Below are 12,227 nucleotides of genomic sequence, written 5' to 3'. Positions count from 1 at the left end.
AGCCTCTTACCGTCAGTAATAGGACTATTAATTAATATTTATTACTTCTAAATTTGCATGAATCATGGTATATTAGGCTTCATTGTTACAAAGCACAGTTTCATATTTCCTCTGGCTCTGAATGACTGGAGTGCTCATTGTTGTAACGCTCACTCTTCTTGTAGAATCTAGCCCAATGACAAGTTGCCAGACAGGAAATGAGTTTTATGCTGCCAAGTGCATAATTAGCAACAGTGGAGCACTAAATATAGTAGGCGTGATGGTTAAATGGATGTGTTTGTGGTGAGTGCTTACAATGATTGGATACATGGGCTTTCCAGTTATCACATTTATCACAGATGTTAAATATCGCTGACCCAACACATATTTACATGCAATATAACAACTGCCACAGAGGTTGTTGAGTACCTGAGAGAGAATACAAATGCTACATGCCTTAAGCACATGTTTATTCATTGATGTTATTCGTGTTTAAGCCCCTACTTAAGACCGATTTATTTTTATTTCCGTGGCCAGGTATATGGGTGGCCTTCAAAAGAAATCCAGCACTGTAGTTGTGGTACAAAGCTATGTCCACTGTCCCATGTTCCCCGTAACGCTCATTTTGACTTGTCTGGCAACTCTTCCTCGCTACACGGATGATCAGTTAATGTCTGGCATACCTTCCAAGATTCTTTGAAATAGCAGAACTCAGAACCACGTTATGCTCCTAACACCACCTTGCAAACGCTTTTAAACCAACCTCATCAGCTTTGGCACCTGAAATTTAAAGCCATCTTGAGTCGGGTAAGTGGCTGACCAGTTATAGTTAATAGGTGCGATGAGCCATTGTCTTGGGAGCGGTGCCATGATCGTCTGTGGTGTTCCAGCTGTGGTAAGGCGGTCATCAATGGAACTTGCCTATGGTGAGAGGAGACATCTTTTATTCTTGACGCGACATGTGGTCAGTACGCAGCCATCAAGAAACAATGCAAATTGCTTCAGCAAATGTCCTCAGATAGGACAGATAATAAGATACTGAAATTTGGAACAATTAAGCAAATACTTTTCACCACGATGACAAAATCTTTAAATCTTTTTTGAACAACAATCAAGTTCCTAAGAGATTTGATGAGAAGTCTTTCATTCTACGCCCAGAACATTCTACATGTGTTGCATATTGCCAGTTTTATTTATCATGAAGTACTTGTCAAGGTGTGTTCGCCAATTATATAGAGTTACGACGAACGAAGAAGGTAGGAGTATTAATTCAGCTGTCGTCAGTTAACGTTTTGTGTTATTTGAACTCCCGCGGCTTCTGTGTTGACATACCCCAAGATAACATTACTAATTACATCCACAAGTCAACTTCAAAATAACCTGACATGTTGAATCATCATGAAACACCTGACGTTTTTATATCAAACGATCCGTTCTTTACGGGATTCTTTCTCTGAATGCAAACGATATGTTAGTTATGACGTAGGTAAATGACGTAAACCAGTGAAAACGACGATCTCAGCTCATCGTTGATAAGGTGTATGATATGTTTATGTTGACTGAATATCTTGGTAATATGTGGCAAATATCTTCTCAGTTAAATAACTCGATACCTGTTGCCTCACAAGTGACCTTTGATGTTGAAGGTAGTCTCTTGCGATAAAGCTTCGCTCTGTACGTCAGTGGTACGTTCGGAAAGAAAAATTAATAATTGATTTATATTGTTGATTGTTGATTGATGTCAGAAGGGAATAACCATTATACAGTCCTGGAAGGAAAGAAAAAACACTCCACATGATTGAACATCAATCCAAGAATGTAAGGTGTGTCTCCGTCCCATACATTCGTTGAGCTTGGAACTTCGTAAAGCTGATCTTTTTAACGCAGACACATCCGTCCCTTATTTCTTCATTTAGGCCAATGTTACGTAATGCTTCTTACTGACTACAAGCACTACAATTAGACGGTTACTTTAAAGGCTTCCAATGTTCCTTAGTTTATCTCATCTACTTTTTTAGTTGAGCGTACTTTATAGTAATTATTTCGCTTTTATATGACTCAAAAATCTCTACACCGGGGCAATCCAATCGATCACTTTTTACATACATCGGATTTCATACATTTGGAATCCGTATCAAATTAGCTATATCTGCGATATCTCACCCCCCAAAAAAATCGATGTCTTTAAGCGAATAAAAATATTAAAAGTTATGAGTCAAATTGTCATTTGTCAATTTTATTCTGTTCTAAAGCTGCTCCCAGGAACTCCTTAACAATGCTGTAATCTATGATCCCAGCCACAACTAGTTGCTGAGGTTTCAGGAAGCCGTCATGAAATACATGCACCACATGCGGGCCTTTCTTCTTGTAAACACAAAACATTTTGTGAATACGAATAAATGAGTCAGATAAATGTGGCATTTAATGGCTGTCTTATCAATTATCGGCATCTAAATCTGCATTTTTATTCTTAGAAATGATATTTGGGCTTTGAAAGTTGTTGATTCTATTCATGGCATGGGCGTTATAATATAATGTATGTAGTCGGTATGTAACTTGCTGTTGAAGCGAAAGAGGATGTTGCAAGTTTTCAAAAATCCGATGATTGTCTACATGCATGGATTAAATCGTTGATCTCTATCAAAGATTTTGTATATACCGAGTCCTCTCCGACAATGCCCGAGGGGATATTGGTTACTTACGCTTACACTCTATACCCTCTATGAGCAATTGTGTTTAAAACAAATGCACAAGACGCGCACCACAGGTACGTATTAGTTGTAACAAATTTGCACAGGCGCATTAAAGTGTACCTCACACACGCATACTTGTATACCTGAACCTTTAAATGTGTACTAAATGGTGTGTACCTGTGATACATCTTGATTACACTGCAAGCTACGTACACAAACACACGTGTATAAAATGGTACACATTTGCATATATGTCGCTGTTGTACTGTGCGCTTAGTATTGTTGTGTCCAAAGACTTTACACCAGGTTTGTAATTTATTAACTGAGCTCTATAATGACCGACTCTATTTCTGGAGGATTACTCTACCGCGCTTCCTGTGACGTTTGTCCATCCGACCGCAGGTTAGTGGGCGGTTAACTAATTGTCTTTCTGTGTATGTTTCACCAGTTATAGGTATGTAATTCCTGTGCCCAAACACGGTCAGTGAATGAGGGTCTGGAATGAAACGTTTTCCCTGAAATAAATGAGATTTTGGTAGCATTTGACTGTACAAAAGGCATTCAGGTATTTATTGTTCATTGGAGCCTCTTCAAGCCTATTGTTCATTATAGTCTTTTTTCTGTCATTAAATTGGTCATGCAGTATTTGGGTTTTAATAATAGTTATTTCTGAATTCGACCCCAGATGACTTGAAAAACGATAACAGCTGTGTGTGGCTATATCAACCTGGACGATGGCCATGTACTATGATTTCGTATTTAACAGTGTTGATATGTTATCGGGCACAGCAAAAGAGTTTACAACAAAGACATCTTCACACATCTGCTATAACGGAGCAGCAGTTTAATATAGATCTGTATAGATATAGATAAAAGTGCTCTCATGTGAAGAAAAAAACTTCAACTTTTTACAATGCGAAAACTTAGACACAGAAATACTTCTTTGTTGACAGATATGCTTAAACTCTGAAGCCGCCCAAGCTGTGTAATTAATGTGAAATCAGAGATAACATAAAAATATGGGGACGTTTCAATAAACAATTGAAAGTGGCAGTTACGTAGACTGCAGTGGAAAACATAGTACTGCAACCGGAAAACAACACCGATCCGTTACTAGGAAAATGTGTGAAGATGACATGGCATCTTTATGTAGCATGGCAACAAGTGCCCGTATCTCCTAAGTGAAGTCTTGTAGCTATTATTAATTTTGGCCTATTTCATAAAGACCTTTGACAATAAGTTATGGCACAAAACATTTCCGCACAGAATACTGACTCTATAGATTCTATACAAAAATAGTGTATAATAATCAAAAAATAAACAAAATTATGCATTAACATTTCCTGAATTTACTTTTTGTGTGTGGAATGGCTTCAAAAATATGTTGTATGCGACTCTTTTACAGCCACATAGATTTCAATGAGGTCAAAAATGTGTAAAACAAATTCCAGCTCTTCACACTATCACACAATCTACAAGGCCGTAGACCATAAGTCTTTTGTCTTTGAAGTCCCTGCTCCGGTGTCTGATGGATGGAGAGCTGGTTTAGTTAGAAGCCACGTGGTAAACGGATTATTTTCTACTCAGTCAAACAAACATCCCAAGACATTCCGATGACAAACAACACCCAACACGCCCACACCCTGTAAATACAAAAGCATCGAAGCAGCGAAAAAAGGATTGTCTTGTTTTTAGAAATTGGGAAAAAACTTCAAGATTGAAAAGCGCGCGAAACAGTAATGAAAGATCGTGTGAAAAAATGTAAATAGCATTATAATGTAGAATTTCAAGAAACTATGTAAAGAAACATGACTATCTGAAGGCAGAAAACGGCCCGGCTAAGAAAGAATACTTGAAAAAGACACTCGTGCTAAGCCATGTGTAATCATAGATATGCTCAAAAAAACTTGCTAAAAGCGACCACAATACAACATTTTTAAGAGAGGTGAAAATAATCCAGCATAAATAGAAAGTAAAACTAATGCCTTTCATCTTCAATAATCAAGGAAAAGGAGCTGCCAAGATAGACCGACTTTGTGTGTCACCGTCTGTCTACCATTAGATGTAGAATTCAGTGTCTTGGAGCAGTTAATGGGATAAAACGTTCATGGTCGAGTCTTCCTCCAGTAAGGTGTGCATATCTATACGTCACACGAGGTAAAGTTCGACAGTAGCTTGGTTATCATCCAGGGAAATTTCTTCAGTACGGCGATTAACAACACTTATATAAATGGATGGATGAATGACCGAATAAGTAAGGTTTCAAAAGTTTTCATATCTTTTGGTGTAAATCTGTTGTTTGATATCTATATGCAGCTTTGGTCACGCTGGAATAAATCTGACATACCAAAAATACAACTCACGCTTAGTATAATCTCACACCAACCAATCAGAATTGATTCTGTATCCCTTTAAGAAAGATGCAATGTAAGGTACACATGTAACCAACGTCCAAACAGTGTTTCCTTTTATTCTTTTGTGTAATATGTCACGGTTTTGGCATGATGTTCGTGAAGCAAAAAGGTAATACACAAGTGTATCGGCGTAACAGTAGAGAATGATATATTTTACACACCTTAGAAACGAATTACATGTGTTTAGACGGAAAATGTTGCTCATCAGAGTCCACAGTGCTCTTGGTCAACCAAGAACCGGGGTCTATATTTAACACCATGAATAAATGACCTGAGTTGAAAGCAAACCACTGCAGTTTCTTTTTCACGGGGTTAAGGCTTGATTTACGTCTAACGCTACATCGATACGCCACAGAAACGTTGTTTCTTTGTCGTAAATTTGCAGCATTGTAATTGACTGGTCACATATGCCACCAAACTCTCGCACGAAGAGCATTCAACGCCCTGCTGATGCGTCCGTCACTTCCAAAAGAGATCGATGTGTTTAGAAATAACGATGTGAACGTAAAAACTCCGCCTACATGGTGGATAAAAGCAGAAAATCAGTGATATATCGGAGGTTTTTACACCTTGCTGTTGTTACATAGTTCAAAGAAAAAGAATCGTCATGCAGCACAAAGTTTAAAAAGAATACATGAAACATTTAGTTCTTATGTACTACTAGTTAGTTTTCTTCTTGCGGCGTAAAATATGGCTCTGAACTACAGTTTTCCTAAGGCCCCAAATGTCAGTCCGAATATTAAGTTTCCTGCAGTCGTGACGTCATCTGTCATAGCCGGTCAAAATAGCTCTGTACACAGAGGTCATTCAAATATATCAAACATTCCTCAAACATGAACTTTCAATTTTCATACTTTTCTTGGTTTAATTTTCTTCATTTCTATAAAACTGTAATCTCTGTTTTAGTATTCCTTTACAAGTATACTTTAACCCCTACAGGCTGATATATGCTATGCGTAAGCTATAGTTCACAAAGACGAGAACCTAAAGTAAGCTGTCAGTAATTCCTTTTTAATGAAAGACATTTAAGAAAAGAAATTGGATAAAAAAAATCACAGACAATTTCCCAAAACTGATTAACTTTTTGAGGTTTTTCAATGACTTTAGCAGCAATTAACCTCAGGTATTAATGCTTGGGATCATGGTTTTGTAAAAGCAGCTTTCCATTTTGACGAAGACATAATTTTTATTTATCAGAGATGAGCGGGGCCGTGGTTGAGCGGTGAACGCGCTTGCTTTTCGATATTCACGTCGCACGGTTTTCGTGTTCAAACACGGTCGTGAACACTTTAGATTTCCAGGTCCTCACTGCTCGTTGGGACCTTGGTGGCGTTTTCGACGGTCGAAGTTGTTTGTGTTGCTCTTTTGGCCTAACATTCGTTGGATACTCTTGTGATATGTTTATTAAGACTCCCTGTGCTGTACTCCATGTCGTTAAGCACATTCTTGAAATAAAGGATGAATGAATGATTATGGCTGAATACCAGTTTGGCAATATTGTATCCATGTCGTGACGAGAACATGTCTAAACCAGGATACAATAAATGTTTTTGTTTTGATTGATGCCATAATGAGAACATTCAGAATCAAACAAGACAGACGTAGACTTTTAAAGCCACTTAAAATATTATAAAAATCATATTTTTCAACACAGTCCAATCGCCTTCAACATTCTAAAAATGATCAGGACATTTAACACCTTGATTTTCATCAAAGACTTAGTTGTCGTTTCACGTTATAATCGAAATATGATCGCGAAGAGGTTTTGGGGTTAATCAAACTGGACAGAGCCCGACGGACATCAGCGCACTTCACCAAATACCTGACAAACCTTCTGACGTAAATCCGCAGCCCAACCAGTCTGAGCTGGATTTAAAGAATGACCTTGAAGACCAAGAGTTAGATGATTGTCTTCAGGAACCACCCACTGAATCTAGAGATGTGCCAGAAAGGGCGATGTGACCAAGAGTAGACTATTATTATGATTAATCACTCCGATTACGCAGTTTCAAATTAATTGCAACTGATATTGCAACAACTATTGACCAATGTGCAGACCAATTCATTAGGATTGTCAATAACTTGTGTAAAAAAAAAACTCAAACCTGACTACAGGTTTCAATGACCATGATCAACAGCGTAATTGAAAGTCTTAGCCAAAAATAACTTGATTAACTGCAGGTTGAACAATTGGCTTGTATCCTAAAGTGCTTTGATATTTACTTATTTCCGTCCATAAATAGTATTGTGTATAAATGTATGTTCAGATAACCGTATATACAAGCTCCCAAAGAGAAATCAACTACTTCCTGTGATCGCTAGACTGTGGAAGATTTCTTCTTAGACACTAAGTTGTTCCAGACAATGACAGTTTCTACTTTGAAACAGCTGATATGTACATAGATTATATCTTGAGGCTCTAATATACTTCGAGGGTATTAACCGTAACGATCTAGGGGTAAAAACAGGTATTCGTATACAGTCGTCAACCATAAAGGATGTTCCGGGCCAGTAATCGTAAGATCAATTTCCAAGGCAATGCGCAACTCAAACCACCAAAAAGCAAGCATATAAAGTTTGAAATTAGACATTGATTCACTGGTCTACCCCAGTGATTTGCAGCAGGAGGTTGCGACAGGAGACCTAACAAACGTTACAAGGCGAGATATGTACAAGCCATATACAGGACCCTTCGGTATATTACAAGCCAACTAATGCTATCAAGGATAATGCATGATTTAAAAATGGAACTATCCCTCTTGCATCAGTCGGCGTGACAAGAAACCGTTGTGGTCTGACCTTTATAGTTCAAGGGAACGTTTTTATTTCTTTCTTTATTTAACTGATTGGTGTTTTACCTCTTCTTACGAATATTTAAATCATACACAGAGGGCCAGCATTATGGTGGTAGGAAACCAGGCAGAGCCCGGTGGAAACAACAAACATCCATACGTCTTTTGCTGCGACACTTTTCCACCTACGACTGGAGAGGCCTCTTTAAGGAATTTTTAATACTTTATGGGGCACCAAATATTTAAAATTGTTTTTTCTTCACATTAACGATTGAATACTGTGTTATTCAATAGTTGCAGATTTCATAGCATGTCTCTACACCTATATAAAGGCTATGACGCATGGGCACCTATATGGAGCAACGGTGACACGAACATGACACAAGATCAACACATTGTGCAAATATTGCTGCAAATTACACAACATGCACCAAACGGAAATTATGGCCTTTGGCAGCTAACACTTTTTTCTTTCCAAATATTTTCTTCAGCATTAAGCTCACAAAGTCTCCAGTTTGGCGAGAAGCCTTACACAATTTCCATAATAGAATGATAGAATAAAACGAGCGCAAGTCTGTGTTGAAGGGCTTTGCTCGGGTTTCCATTTCGTTTGTATTCCCTTGATTAGAGTGTTTTCTTATCATGTAATGTAAGACAAAAGAAATCAGCTGAAGACCACACAGTTTTTTCATAAACACTTTGTGGTGTACTCCACCATATATATTGATTACCTTCCTAAAATGTGTTAGTTCAGTATTTCCAAAGCACGAATTCTTCTAATGCGGGCGACAATCAGCGTTGCGTACTATGGCTAATTCAGACTGGCATCACTGGAAAGCATGGATTAATAGTACAGAGTGACAAAGCGCAAGGAGCTCCCGTAAGACAATTCGTCAGTATTTCTCATCTCAAAAACAGAATCTACCAATTCCCACTTATCAATAATTTGTTTAATTACAAAACGACCCCCTAAACTCCGCTCCTTAACAGCCTGAAACCATTTTGGTCTAACTTCCGGAGTCGATACTTAATTGCAGCTATTGTTTGAAAGGGAGTGTCATGATGCTATGACTCTCTCACCTATTTTTGTTCCATTCAAACAAAGGCTTACTCACAGTTACTTTAGCTTGTTTGGAGTATACATTTAACTCAACAAATAGTGGGGACTGGGTTGGGCGTGGTTAAGGCGCCAGGGTAGACGAGGCGTGGGCTCAAACAAGTCATGTACAATATTGTTTTTTTCTGAAACACTTAACTGTTTCTGTAAGACATCTCTTGGATCAGATTTTGAAGCAGGAGAGCGTGTACAATAGACAAGAGGTTTCTTAAACAATTTGTTTGTGTGTTAACTTGGTATTATTGTCTAGTGTTGTGCTCGTGATGCAAAGAGATAGTTTACAAACACTACAGCGAAATAACAGAAATCATTGTGAGCCGACTCTTAATCAGACTTTCAAGATTCACGTGGTTTTGTCAATCGCGGAGCTTTGGTGTCAATATGCAGTCGATGGTTCTTACTGACGTAATCTTACATGAATTATATGAAGTCTGACCAGTTCGGTAGCCTGATGGTAAGAACGCCCGCCTTGAAATCACGAGAGACCCGGGATCAGACCCGAGTTGGGTCATAAAACAGACTTTAAACATCGCAATTGTTGCTGTCTCGCTCGGCGCTCAACACTAATAGGCTTGAGCAAGAAAACAGGACACGCTGGCCCAGTGTCAGTATAATGTGACTGGGTGGAGTGTCATGTCACGGACACGGACTCGACCTGCAAAACATTTATGCACACACACCTGAACAATCTTCGTCGTCATATGGCCGAAAATTGTTAAGTATGACGTAAAACCCCATGAAGATTGTTAGAGATTACACTTGCCTTCTAGTAATATGACATATCCTAGGTGCAAAATAAGTGAATGAATTATCAGGGATTAACGTTGGAACCAAGCAACGGTGATGGATTTCGAAATGGTAGTGACAAAATCCACCATAAAAACCAAACAGGAAACTAGAAGCCTTCAAAATAAGGTAAGAGGGGCCTCTGTGGCTCAGTCGGTTAGCGCGCTAGCGCAGCGTAGTGATCCAGAAGCCTCTCACCAATGCGGTCGCTGTGAGTTCAAGACCAGCTTATGCTGACTTCCTCTCCGGCCGTACGTGGGAAGGTCTGGTAGCAACCTGCGGATGATCATGGGTTTCCCCCGGGCTCTGCCCGGTTTCCACCCACCATAATGCTGGCCGCCGTCGCATAAGTGAAATATTCTTGAGTACGGCGTAAAACAGCAATCAAAAAAAAAAATAATAAGGTAAGAAAATATTATTTTATACAATACAATATACATGTAGTCTTTACACAATATCTAAATATTTAAAAAAATATCCGATATTTATATACAGCGTCGCCAGCAACGCCGAAGAACATATTCTGTTCACCGGGCCCACACAGGAGAGCCCTATGGCTTTAGTTTCCTTTCGCGCCAGGCTTGTCGAGATGGCTGAGGTTCTGTTGTTTTCACCTGTAGACCCCAAGGGAACGCAGGTGGAAAAGTTCACTCGGATTCCCTCTAACCGTAACTATACTGGTCATTATGTGTAAAAAAAAATTGTGCGTTAAGCGAAAAAAATGAGAAGGAAAGAAAGGTGTGAGCAGAGGTGGTACCCCGACAAAACTAATGAAATCAAGATAAATGTATACTGTAGGGGTTTGGGTACAGGAGGTAAAATATAGTTCAGTCAACTGGTTATAAATAAATGGTTATAAATCAACACAATCTTCTGTCAAAGCCGTGAATATCTGTCTTCAGTATCAGCTCAAGTAAGCTCCAGTAGCCAATAATTGTGCATATACATGTAAATAAAAATGTATAAGATTATATAATTAACAGATTTAACAAGGAAGTGGCCAAACTTGACAATGGAATTACATTTTGAAATTAAACGCTCTTCATGGATGATGATCTCTTAGCCTTTAACAGGCATACCAGCAGATTTATAAGGTCCAATTCTATGAGTACTGTATTGATTTAATGATACACATACCACACCCAGTGCTCATACAGCAGCCACAGGTATCAGGAACAAATCCTCTCGTCTATCTATATATGCTTAGGGTTTTACGTCGTACTCAACAGTTTTGCAGTTATGTGACGACGAAGAGTTATCAGGTGTGTGTACATATACAGTGTGTCTTCTTGTGGCAGGGTAAGTCTATGCCCCCAAAGTGCTGCCTCCACTACAGTATCATGCCGAAGACACCAGACATGACACTCCACCCAGTGACATTATATTGACACCAGGCCAACTAGTCCTGTTTCCTTGCTCTGACCTCTCCGCGCTACAAATCCTCTCGTATCCATTACTTATTTTTATATGAAGCTAAACTTAACTGCTCGAATAAAACGTTCCCCCTAGATCTACAATAACAAATACACTAGAGGCACATCATTGGCCAAGACTTTTAAGGCGATCGCTGTCAAAAACGACCAGCAAAGTCACGTGATCGAAAGCAACTGTCAAGCCAGTGGGTTTGTCAGGTACATGTTCAAGGCTTTACTCTGGGCACTCCGGTTTCCTCCACCTATTAACTAGACCAGTGTCACTAAAACATTTTTAGTGCGGCGTTAAACACTATGAGTCAAAACAAATAAACTGATAAAGAAATAAATACATTTACACGTGATTAATCACCCACAGGGGTATTATTTACTTTGAGATAATTCGCAAAAATGAACAGTAAGGCACAAGTTTCAAGGGTTACTTGCAATCTGTAAGCCTTAATCTACCCCAGTTATAACTTAACTTAAAGGAGAAGAAAATTTAAATATCAATCAAATACCATTGAAAAGAGTATGCTTTTCCTCGCAGGTGCATGCCATCGAAAAAATTCTAATATGTACCTCAAGTTGATAAATTATAAACAAAGTCAGCGCCAAAATCCGTTGTGGGCGACTCCATTTTGCCTAAGAACTAGTCCTGAAGTCTTCTGTGTTAGGAGGAGAATTGCCGTCAGAAACCGCCAAAGTGCAGGTCGTACATTTCCGGTAGAACTCTTCATCCCAGAAGGTAGCGAACAGTACAGTTCGTTTTCCGCTTGACCATCGGGAAACCGGAATGTTGGACGTAGGTTCCGAGTTTACACGAACAAGCCGGCAGTTTTAAGGACTCTCATTGGCTGGGAGGCAACACACACCCAGCATAAATAAGAGGGTGTTAAAGATGGAGGACGCGATGGACTCAGCGATTTATGCCAGCTTTGCCGTCTTCAGGCTTTACGTGTATGGCGAGGAAAAATCGTAAAATTATGCAGCAGGCACTACAAGATATAAAAAAAATGTGCTCTTTTCATCCT

The sequence above is a fragment of the Liolophura sinensis genome, chromosome 1 (genome assembly GCF_032854445.1).
Source record: "Liolophura sinensis isolate JHLJ2023 chromosome 1, CUHK_Ljap_v2, whole genome shotgun sequence".
Lineage (NCBI taxonomy): Eukaryota > Metazoa > Mollusca > Polyplacophora > Chitonida > Chitonidae > Liolophura > Liolophura sinensis.
Note: the sequence above shows the minus strand (reverse complement) of the source record.